We start from the raw sequence: 11860 nt of genomic DNA, 5'->3' as shown, positions 1-11860 counted from the left end.
TGACTAGGGTGGCTGGAGTCTTTGACAATTTTTAGGGCCTTGCTCTGACACCGCCTGGTATAGAGGTCCTAGATGGCAGGAAGCTTGGCCCGAGTGATGTACTGGGCCGTACGCACTACCCTCTGTAGTGCCTTGCGGTCGGAGGCCGAGCAGTTGCCATACCAGGCATGTGATGCAACCAGTCAGGATGCTCTCGATGGTGCAGCTGTAGAACATTTTGAGGATCTGAGGACCCATGCCAAATCTTTTCAGTCTCCTTATGGGGAATAGGTTTTGTCGTGCCCTCTTCACGACTGTCTTGGTGTGCTTGGACCATGTTAGTTTGTTGGTGATGTGGAAACCAAGGAACTTGAAGCTCTCAATCTGTTCCACTACAGCCCCGTCGATGAGAATGGGGGCGTGCTCGGTCCTCTTCTTTTTCCTGTAGTCCACAATCATCTCCTTTGTCTTGATCACGTTGAGGGAGAGGTTGTTGTCCTGGCACCACACAGCCAGGTCTCTGACCTCCTCCCTATAGGCTGTCTCGTTGTTGTCGGTGATCAGGCCTATCACTGTTGTGTCAACGGCAAACTTGATGATGGTGTTGGAATCGTGCCTGGCCATGCAGTTATGAGTGAACAGGGAGTACAGGAGGGGACTGAGCACGCACCCCTGAGGGGCCCCCGTGTTGAGGATCAGCGTGGCGGATGTGTGGTTACCTACCCTTACCACCTGGGGGCGGCCCGTCAGGAAGTACAGGATCCAGTTGCAGAGGGAGGTGTTTAGTCCCAGGGTCCTTAGCTTAGTGATGAGCTTTGAGGGCACTATGGTGTTGAACGCTGAGCTGTAGTCAATGAATAGCATTCTCACATAGGTGTTCCTTTTGTCCAGGTGTGAAAGGGCAGTGTGGAGCGCAATAGAGATTGCATCATCTGTGGATCTGTTGGGGCGGTATGCAAATTGGAATGGGTCTAGGGTTTATGGGATAATGGTGTTGATGTGAGCCATGACCAGCCTTTCAAAGCACTTCATGGCTACAGACGTGAGTGCTACGGGTCAGTAGTCATTTAGGCAGGTTACCTTTGTGTTCTTGGGCACAGGGACTATGGTGGTCTGCTTGAAACATGTTGGTATTACAGACTCAGACAGGGAGAGGTTGAAAATGTCAGTGAAGATACTTGCCAGTTGGTCAGCGCATGCTCGAAGTACACGTCCTGGTAACCCGTCTGGCCCTGCGGCCTTGTGAATGTGGACCTGTTTAAAGGTCTTACTCACATCGGCTACGGGGAGCGTGATCACACAGTTGTACGGAACAGCTGATGCTCTCATGCATGTTTCAGTGTTACTTGCCTCGAAGCGAGCATAGAAGTAATTTAGCTTGTCTGGTAGGCTTGTGTCACTGGGCAGCTCACGGCTGTGCTTCCCTTTGTAGTCTGTAATAGACGAGCGTCGGAGCCTGTGTAGTACGATTCGATCTTAGTCCTGTATTGACGCTTTGCCTGTTTGATGGTTTGTCGGAGGGCATAGCGGGATTTCTGATAAGCTTCCAGGTTAGACGACGTCATCGATGCACTTATTGATGAAGCCAGTGACTGATGTGGTGTACTCCTCAATGCCATCGGAAGAATCCCGGAACATATTCCAGTCTGTGCTAGCAAAACAGTCCTGTAGCTTAGCATCTGCTTCATCTGACCACTTTTTTATTGACCGAGTCACTGGTGCTTCCTGCTTTAGTTTTTGCTTGTAAGCAGGAATCAGGAGGATATAATTATGGTCAGATCTGCCAAATGGAGGGTGAGGGAGAGCTTTGTACGTGTCTCTGTGTGTGGAATAAAGGTGGTCTAGAGTTTTTTTTTCCTCTGGTTGCACATTTAACATGCTGGTAGAAATGAGGTAAAACGGATTTAAGTTTCCCTGCATTAAAGTCCCCGGCCACTAGGAGCGCCGCCTCTGGATGAGTGTTTTCCTGTTTGCTTATGGCCGTATACAGTTCACTTAGTGCCAGCATCGGTTTGTGGTGGTAAATAGACAGCTACGAAGATTATAGATGAAAACTCTCTTGGTAGATAGTGTGGTCTACACCTTATCATGAGATACTCTACCTCAGGCGAGCAAAACCTTGAGACTTCCTTAGATATCGTGCACCAGCTGTTGTTTACAAATATACATAGACCGCCACCCCTTGTCATACCGGAGGCTGCTGTTCTATCCTGCCGATACAGTTATCGACAGGATAACTGCCGTTAAGAAAATTGATTTGTCCAGTTCAAGGTGAGTAATCGCTGTTCTGATGTCCAGAAGCGCTTTTCGCTTTTTTTTGGTTAAGAGTCCATAAAACGGCAGCCATCCCCTCCGGCACCTTTATTAAAACAAAAAAAAAATTAAATGATGGAGCGTTAGCTAGCCTGGATTTAAATGGTATTGTGAAATGAAACGTAACAATTCAGTTTGGACCCAGGCTATTGGGATGCGGCCTTCTCCTGCTGCCGTTAGTGCCATACAGAGCACAGTTAACCTGGTCCCAGATCTGTCAAGGAGTTAGCTATACAGCAAAACAGATCTGCTCCACAGCCACAGACAACCTATTACAGTCACTCTCTGGTCTCTAGGGCTGCGTCCCAAATGGCTCCCTATTCCCTCCATAGCACTACTTTTGACCAGAGCCCTATGAGCCGTGGTCAACAGTAGTGTACTATATAGGGAATAGGGTACCATTTGGGACACAGCCTAGTATTCTTACAGCACAGGCAGGATGGTGCTGGGTGGTGCTTATTATACAGGAGTGGGCACCGTGCCATGCTGGGCTGAACCACTCTGCCTTGTCATCATGGTGGCCCCAGTCACAGGGAAAGGGCTATATGTGTGTAGACCCAAAAGAGGATCTCCCTTACACTTCAGCCAATTGATGAGTGCCATGCTCACTCTCTCTGTCGAACACAACTGTGAAGTTAATGTCCAGTAATTAGGCCACATGTACGCCTTTACAGCCCAGCATTTTACTCAATGCATTGACAATTGGCATTCATCAAAAGTGCGTTACAGTAGGCAGATAATTAGTAGGAAAACCTTTTGTCATCATTGTGATGTTGTCCAACTAACTTTAGACTGACTTAAAATGCAGTATAACGTTAGCTAGAATGATGGGAGTCCACCAGATTTTAGCTAGCTAACGTTAGCATTGCTAACTACATTTGATGCACTTTGCTAGTTAATGACAACATTGCCATATGTCTAAAGTACATTTGATAGCAAAGTTGTTTCCTACGAAATCTTTGCCTACTTTAGCAATGTGATCTTATTTCCAGGCCACTATAGTGTAATTTAGATGAAACAGTCATTAGCCCCTGTTCAGAATGACTGGGCATTAGTCAACTTTTGGCCTGACGCGACAGAGTGACGGATGTGCAACCCATGAATAAAGCAAGCCAGAACCCCATGACTGGACTGGCAGACACGCATGCTTGGTCTACGTCCCAAATGACACCCTATTCCCTTTATAGAGCCCTACTTTATAGGGAATAGGGTGCCATTTGGGACGTACACTTGGAATAATACACCGTTTATCATTCCACAGTGTTGGCATGTACCACAACGCAACAAAAATAACAACAAAAACAATTAGGCTGAAACGTCTCACACATCATTCCATGCATGCTGTGACTTTAATAGCATTTGGACCTCTTACAGAAAAAACATACAATCCATTTGTTTAAATAGCTGGATGTAAAAGTCTATGAACTGTTTAAAAGCCTTGTTTTTAAACTCTTTTGTGGATTGAAAAGTTGGACTTTCCCCAATTGTGTTGAACTAGGCAACATTAGAACAAACGGTAACAATCAAACTAATGTATCGGACACATAGTGAATATTAACCCCTCACAACGCTGCTCAACCAATGCTCTAGGAAGCATTAGATCACTAGGCCATACTTTTTCAGGAGTTAATAGATTAGCTATTTAATCCAAAACTGATGACCTCATCGAGGCCCAGCAGCATGTAGTAAACACTTATTTTCTTATTTTGGTGTAGTTAGGATTTATGTATTTCTCATACATGCTGTATGTTGTACTGTAATTGATTGTTATGTCTGTTTTATATATACATTTTATTATTGCTGAGCTCAGATGTGCAAGTAATCCCCCCCCACACACACACACACACACTATTCCCTTTCCTTGAGCCCTAAACCCTTTTCTTTGTTTATTTTTGTTTCTGGTTAGTCTGGTATTGTTTTTGTTTTTGTTTTATACAATTGTAAAGCGCCTTTGGGTCCTTGAAAAGCGCTTTATAATACTATGTATTGTTATTAATTAATTCAGTATTAAGGTATGGTGATTGACAAGACCATGACAATGCAGTGCTGCTGGGTTCATCTCTCTCCACCCCTCTTCCTTCTCTGTGTGCTGACTCTGCATGTCCATACCTGCCCAGGACACTTCCCAAAGACGTAAACACTATGGGCCCATCCCAAATGGTACTCTATTCCCTATATAATGCACTACTTTTGACCAGGTCCCATAGGTAGTGCACTAAATAAGGAATATACCTCCTCTACCTCCCTCCACAGGCACAGTTAGTTTAGCTCCTTTCAAGTACACTTTTTAATAGTTAAAATGGGGAGACAAAAGGAAATGGTTCCAGGGTATCAGAATAAATTACTCAAGAAAAGTCTGAGTTCAATTCTAGGTCTTCTTGCATACTATGCATGCTCTGTTGGGGCTTTTTGTGGAACAAGGCAATGTTAAAGTGTGTCAAAGAAAAAAAGAAAAAGTAATCGCTGCCTGACTACAAGGGATGGAGGGAGGGAAAGAGCGGGAGAGCAGGCTGAGACTTGTCCTCTCGTGTTGTAATCTGATGGGTAGGAATGTAGTCAAATATAGAACATGACATTCCTGCCTCATCTGCCTCACTCAAAAAGCATGGTCAATATTCATAGCAGAGTAAATGTGTTGTACTGAAACATATTCAAATGTTTGTTATTTTCAAATGTAATTTATCTTAACATAACATTTATCTTAAAAGGATCCAAGTTGCAATAGGCAGTAGGCAATAGCTGGCTGTACAGTGCACAAGCCCCCTCATAGACCTCACATAGCTCAGTTTGCAGAGAAGGGCTAGGGTAAGGGGAAACAAACTGGGGTCTTCATTTAGCCTTTGGACTGACCCAGGTTGACCCTGAGTGACTGTGGTACATAACCTCTGACCTCTCTCTCCCCTGTTGCATTTGACTGCTCAGTTCTCTGGTCTGGACCTGGGCTGCTCGTCTGCTAAATCATCTGGTCGTCTGGGATCGACAGGATGTAAAGTGGGTTTTCCAGAGCTGTTGGTCCTCCATTGCAGACGTAATCTCCTCCTCCTCCGCCACCTCCTCCTCCTCCTCCAGTGTCGCTCCTGAGCTGGTCCATACACGTGATCTCCGGCCTGCCTCTTCTGCTGGTACCGTGGTGTTGTTGCCAGAAGATCAGCTCACTAGCAGGGGTGTCTTTCTGCCTATAGACATGACTGGGGGTGGTGTGGAATTCATTGCAACATCAGAGGGGTGATCAGAGGGGTGAAAGTTGAAGGGTGAGCCCCTTTAGTCCCGGGACATGAATCTTCCACATGCGGCCGAGGAGGAATCTTAGAATCCCTGCAGCAGACACTCCAGAGTTCCATTCTGGGAGTTCTGGAATGCTAGAATCCCTTTACCTCTTCTTTTCCCCTTCTTTTCAGTGGGAGCTGTAATCCTTGAACAGCACTGTCTGAGGTGCGTCAACAGAAGAATGAAATGGGGGAAAATATTGTATGTTAACCACACTTGGGTTACAGGGTTCCAGTCATGTGTTCCTGAACACAATCCTCATCCCACACTGCCTGACTACCTGCTGTTGAGAGCAAAGCTTAATGTTTGTTGGCTTTGCGTCTACAGCCACATTGGTTTGTCCTTCATGCTCTGCCTGCTTGAAAGCATGTTGAATCTCATTTGGGTTTGTAGGAGTTATGTGAATAAGATCTGTCTTCATAGACTGCAGCTTTGATTGTCTGCTTGGTGAGCCATGTTGCCACAACAAATAAGTCATGTTACCACACATAAAGCTTTAGACTGGAGTTGGAATTCAGTGGTATGCACCTCTGATACACTGAAACGAGTGTCATGCATTTAGATGAAGAGAAGATGAAAGGAGCAGAGCCCATAAAGCTGGTCCTGAATACTGAAGCACACAGTGAATCTTCCCAGACATAACCCTCACCAGGGAGTGATAACACCGCTATCCCACCCGCTGAACACCAGGGCTGCGTCCAAAATAGCACCCTATTCCCTTTATAATGCACTAATTTTGACCAGGGCCCATTGGGTTATGGTCAAAAGTAGTACACAATATATTGTGAATAGGGTGTCTTTTGGAACGCATCCCAGGCTTTTATTAAAACCAGAGGCTGGGAGCCCTTGGAGAGTCTGAGAACTATGGAGACAGAGAGGACTCCTGGCTTTGATATAGCGCACACAGACACACCAATGTCAACAGTCAGAGCCTGCAGCCCAGCCTCTGCAGCATCAGGTTCACATTTCATTTTATATTCTCTCTGTATGTGAACCTTTGAATGAGCGTGAATGTGATTTATGAATGACAACAGGGAAGAAAAGGTTGAGGTCCTAGCGGGGATGGAGGCCAAAAGTCACTATGACGGTCAGTCTGGTGACAGTCAGTTCTACAGCATGACTGCATCATGACTGAGACTGAAACCTACATTATCCTCACAGTACACTACCCTTTCTGTACAGTAGCCTACTGACATCTACTGAATGATGGCTTTAAAAAGTCAAGGGCTGAAGCATGCATGTTTGTGCCCTTCAAAATAATATTACTCGAAAGATTTAAGATTTTGCTATGTTCTGGTTGCGGCTGACACAATTGATACTTGAGAAATAATGGGCGTGTCAAAAGTAGTACAATGTATGCAGCAGCTGATCATTTTCATATCGGTCTGAATGATGTCTGATGCTGTGTCCCAAATAGCATCCTATTCCCTATGGTCCTGGTTAAAATGGGCCCTGGTCATAGTAGTGTACTATATAGGGAATAGCATGCCATTTGAGATGCAAAGATACAGGAGGCAGCAGCAGGATGGTGGGAGGGGCGGGGTTAATAGAAGTAATGGGATGAAGAGAACATGATACATGAGCATAGTCTATCTGATGAGTCCATTACTGCAGTGAATTAACAGACGTGTCCTTTTCTGCAGTTTAATCAGCAGAGTCGTAAAATCCACCACTTCCTCCTCCTACAAAGAGGGGGGGGGGGTGGAAGAGAGAGAGTCAGTACATTTTCACACTGCATATCTTCACATTGTTCATTTAATTATTTTCTAAAGTTTGTTTGTTTTGTTCCACTGACGGCCTGGGAGACACAGCCCCGAATGCAACTGACGAGGACGTAGGAACAAAGAGGATACAGAAACAGAATGTCCACAGACCTGCAATTAAAAGGTCAGGCTCTGCCTGGGACACAGAGGAACACAGATAGATACTGGTGACACAGAGGCAGTAAATGTCCCCTAGTTATCTAAACCTTGTAATTAACCCTTGCTACAGTAATCATAGCATCTTCTTCCCGCTCAGATGTCAGGGTAGGACTGAAATAGGCCAACCTCTCTCCCTCCTTCCCCTCTCTCTCCTCCTCTCCCTGACAAGGCCCCAGAGACTATGCCTTGAGGGAGATAGAGAGAGACTATGCCCTGAGGGAGAGAGAGAGAGAGAGACTATGCCCTGAGGGAGAGAGAGGGAGAGAGGGAGAGAGGGAGAGAGAGAGAGAGAGAGAGAGAGAGAGAGAGAGCGAGAGAGAGAGAGAGAGAGAGAGAGAGAGAGTAGAACAGGAAGTGTGGACTGTGGCAGGGAATCTGTTTCAAATAGAAGGGGAAGTACAGCGTTGGATGCTACAACGTGTGTGGAGTTTGGCTTGTATCCAACACAACATCCATACTATATATTATTATTATAATACCGTATATTAATAGTGGAGATGTGATATTGAACCATTAGGTGACAGCATATTTGAGATAAGTGACATCTATGTGAAAGTGCCTATGTGACATAAGCAGAAAATATTCTCAATTAAATTACAAATTCAATTCAAATTAGCTTTGATGGCATGAATGGGGGCACAGCTGTTGCCAAAGCAATGCAATTATAGTAGTATAACAATTCAATGATTCAATTAGGTTCATTCATACATTCAATTCTCTCTACCTCTGACTATCTCTCTATCTCTCTATTCTGCACACACTGATTTGATGTAACACGTTTGTGCTGCCTGCCAGTCACCTTACATGATCTATGCTCTCGTTGCTCTCACATACATTTCCCTCTCTGCAAACTGAGGTGAAGTCAATGTTAATAAGTCCCAAATGGCACCCTATTCCTTATATAGTGCACTACATTTAACAAGGGAATAAGGTGCCATTTGGGAGGTACCATTGTGACTGCACAGGACTGGCCAAAAGGCATAACAACCTGTCACTACCGGTTATAGGGAGCACTTTGATGCCACATCTCACTGAGTGTGAGTCCCAAATGGCACCCTAATACAGTATCTTCCCTATATAGTGCACTACTTTTGACCAGAGCCCTATGGCTCCCCCTATGGGCCCAGGTCAATTGTAGTGCACTATAATGGGAATAGGGTGCCACTTGGGATGCAAGTAGAGCACTAGGCTAACCGTAATAACAGCAATAGAAATAACAACAGAGTACTGCGAGGCATCCATCGTGTCACCACTGTTATCTGGTTACATAACATGCCCACACAGCATCAACTGGAAACACACCTTACTGTCGCTGAAAGATGCACATGACATGGGTATAGTATACCATTTAGAAATGTACATTGTACTCGTCACAATTTATTCAAGCGTCCAAGATTGGGGTGACATGCACATGGGCGGTCGTTATAGGTTTAATATATTTTTGGGGAGATACACTCCCCTACGTATTTATTTGGACAGTGAAGCTAAAACTTTTAATTTGGCTCTATACTACAGCATTTTGGATTTGAGATCAGAATTGAAAGCACTTTATGTATCTAGTCCCCCCATTTGATGGTGTCATAAGTATTTGGACAAATTCACGTGTACATTTTGTCAAAAGTGTATTATTTGGTCCCATATTCCTAGCACTCAATGACTGCATCATGCTTGTGACTCTACAAACTTGCTGGATGCATTTGCAGTTTGTTTTGGTTATGTTTCATATTGTGTTGTGCCCAATAGAAATGAATGGTAAATAATGTATTGTGTCATTTTGGAGTCACTTTTGTTGTAGATAAGAATAAAATATGTTTCTGCACACTTCTACATTCATTTGGATGCTATCATGATTACGGATAATCATGAATGAATTGTGAATAATGATGACAGAGGCAGAAATATCTTACCCAAAAAATATGCTAACCTCCCCTGTTATTGGTAATGGTGAGGAGTTCGCATGTTTTGGGGGCATGATCTTTGTACATCTGTAACTTTCTCACTCATCAATATTCACGATTCATTAATGAGTACCCTTAAGTAAAACTGCGAAAAATTTACGGAATATAAAGCGTTATGTTTGGGGCAAATCCAACACAACACATCACTGAGTACCACTCTTCATATTTTAAAACATGGTGGTGGCTGCATCATGTTATGGGTATACTTGTCATCGGCAAGGACTAGGGAGTTTATGATAAAAATAAACGGAATAGAGCTAAGCACAGGCAAAATCCTAGAGGAAAACCTGGTTCAGTCTGCTTTCCAACAGACAATGGGAGACAAATTCACCTTTCAGCAGGACAATAACCTAAAACTCAAGGCCAAATATACATTGGAGTTGCTTACCAAGATGACATTGAATGTTCCTGAGTGGCCTAGTTACAGTTTTGACTTAAATCGGCTTGAAAATCTATGGCAAGACTTGAAAATGTCTGTCTAGCAATGAACAACAACCAATTTGACAGAGCTTGAAGAATTTTTAAAAGAATAATGTGCAAATATTGTACAATCCATGTGTGCAAAGGTCTTAGAGACTTACCCAGAAAGACTCACAGCTGTAATCGCTGCCAAAGGTGATTCTAATATGTATTGACTCAGGGGGTTGAATACTTATCTAATCAAGATATGAGGGTTTTCTTCATAATTTTTTAAAAATGTTAGAATTTTTCTTCCACTTTGACATTATAGTATTTTGTGTAGATCGTACAACAAATTACTATTACATCCATTTTTAATCCCACTTTGTAACACAACAAAATGTGGAAAAAGTAAAAGGGTGTGAATACTTTCTGAAGGCACTGTAAGCTTAGTATTCACAGTGAAGCACACAGACAAAGTTCTAGCTTATTGTAATAACGTGCTCTACGGCCCTTTCAAACTCTTCGGGTAAAGATCGATCATGACTACCAAGGGGGTGGAAATCTAGAGCCCATCTAAGTACAGTTCCAATAGCTTTGTCTTTATAGCCATTTGACCTTTTTAAATAAAACATGTGGGGGAAAACGTATAAATAAAGGTTGCAGTGAATGTCTTCCGCTTCAGAAGAGACCGAGCGGCTGCAATTACCCTGTCGGTGTCCCAAATGGCACCCTATTCCCTTTACAGTGCACTACTTTTGAGTGTTAGATTCCTCCAGTGAACTGTCTAGTCGACCAAGTAACTAACCAGTATGAGTCATGAGGTTCCACATACTTGTGATAATATTTAAAGGAGGTTCTAGATGTTTGTCCTGGAAGGGAAGTGATGACCTAACAGAACCAGGGCTCTGTCACAAATGGCACCCTATTCCTTATATAGTGCACTACTTTTGATCACGAAGGAGGTTCACCCAGGGCAAGGCTTGGCCATTACAGTCTGGCCGTGCTGACCCTTGCGAATTCCCCAAATGTGGAAATCTCAACTGCATTATTTGTGGTAGTGGGGGACTGCTTCCACGCTCTTCCCTGATGAAAACAAACAAATGAGTGTAGGAGTTACTACGGTACTTATGAGTCAACAGTAATTATGAGTCAACGGTACGGTACTGGTACTCCCTGTATATAGCCATGTTATTTTTATTGTTGGAAAAGGACCCGGAAGTAAGCATTTCACTGTTAGTCTACACCTGTTGTTTGATTTGAAGAGCTGAGACACAGCTTCACAGGAATTTCTGTCATTATAGAGTTTATTTCTCCATTGTTCCCTCCTGGGGTCCAGTTGTTTATTAGACCTTGTTGAAATCCAGCAGTTACATTTCCCTAACTGCATCCCAAATGGCACCATATTCCCTATATAGTGCATTACATTTGACCAGGGCTCTGGTCAAAAGTACTGCACTATATATTTGTATTTATTAAGGCTCCTCATTAGCTGCTGCCAAAGCTCCTCATTAGCTACTCTTCCTGGGGTCCAAACAAGATTAACGCATTTACATCACAAAAAATAACAATTAAACAGTACATCATACAACACATTATTACACTACATATCTACAATACAACATGTATAATACCACAGTACAACAATATTACAACATTACAATGTACGTGTGTGTAGAGTGCGTGTGTTAGCGAGCGTATGCGTGTGTGTGTCTGTGTGTGTCTCTTCACAGTCCGCATTGTTCCATAGGTGTAGTTTTATCTTCTTTTTTTAAAAATCTGATTTTACTGCTTGCATAAGTCACTTGATGTGGAACAGAGTTCCATGTAGTCATGGCTCTATGTAGTACTGTGCATTTCCCAGAGTCTGTTCTGGACTGTGAAGAGACCCCTGGTGGCATGTCTTGTGGGTTATGCATGGGTGTCTGAGCTGTGTGCTAGTCGTTTAAACAGAAAGGTTGGTGCTTTTAACATGTTAATAGTTTCAGTTTCAAGTTGTATTAGTCGTATGCATGGTATACA

The 11860-nt window shown here is 43.5% G+C and overlaps 1 non-coding gene across 1 annotated transcript; it reads left to right on the top strand.

Moving 5' to 3' along the window:
• Window positions 1–10766: 10766 nt before the first annotated feature.
• LOC121539783 lies at window positions 10767–10927 on the top strand. Its single transcript, XR_005995411.1, has one exon. It is a non-coding gene; the product is annotated as a U1 spliceosomal RNA (small nuclear RNA).
• Window positions 10928–11860: the final 933 nt, after the last annotated feature.

The sequence above is a fragment of the Coregonus clupeaformis genome, chromosome 25 (genome assembly GCF_020615455.1).
Source record: "Coregonus clupeaformis isolate EN_2021a chromosome 25, ASM2061545v1, whole genome shotgun sequence".
NCBI classification, from domain to species: Eukaryota; Metazoa; Chordata; class Actinopteri; order Salmoniformes; family Salmonidae; genus Coregonus; species Coregonus clupeaformis.
Note: the sequence above shows the minus strand (reverse complement) of the source record. Positions and strands in the feature narration are given on the sequence as shown.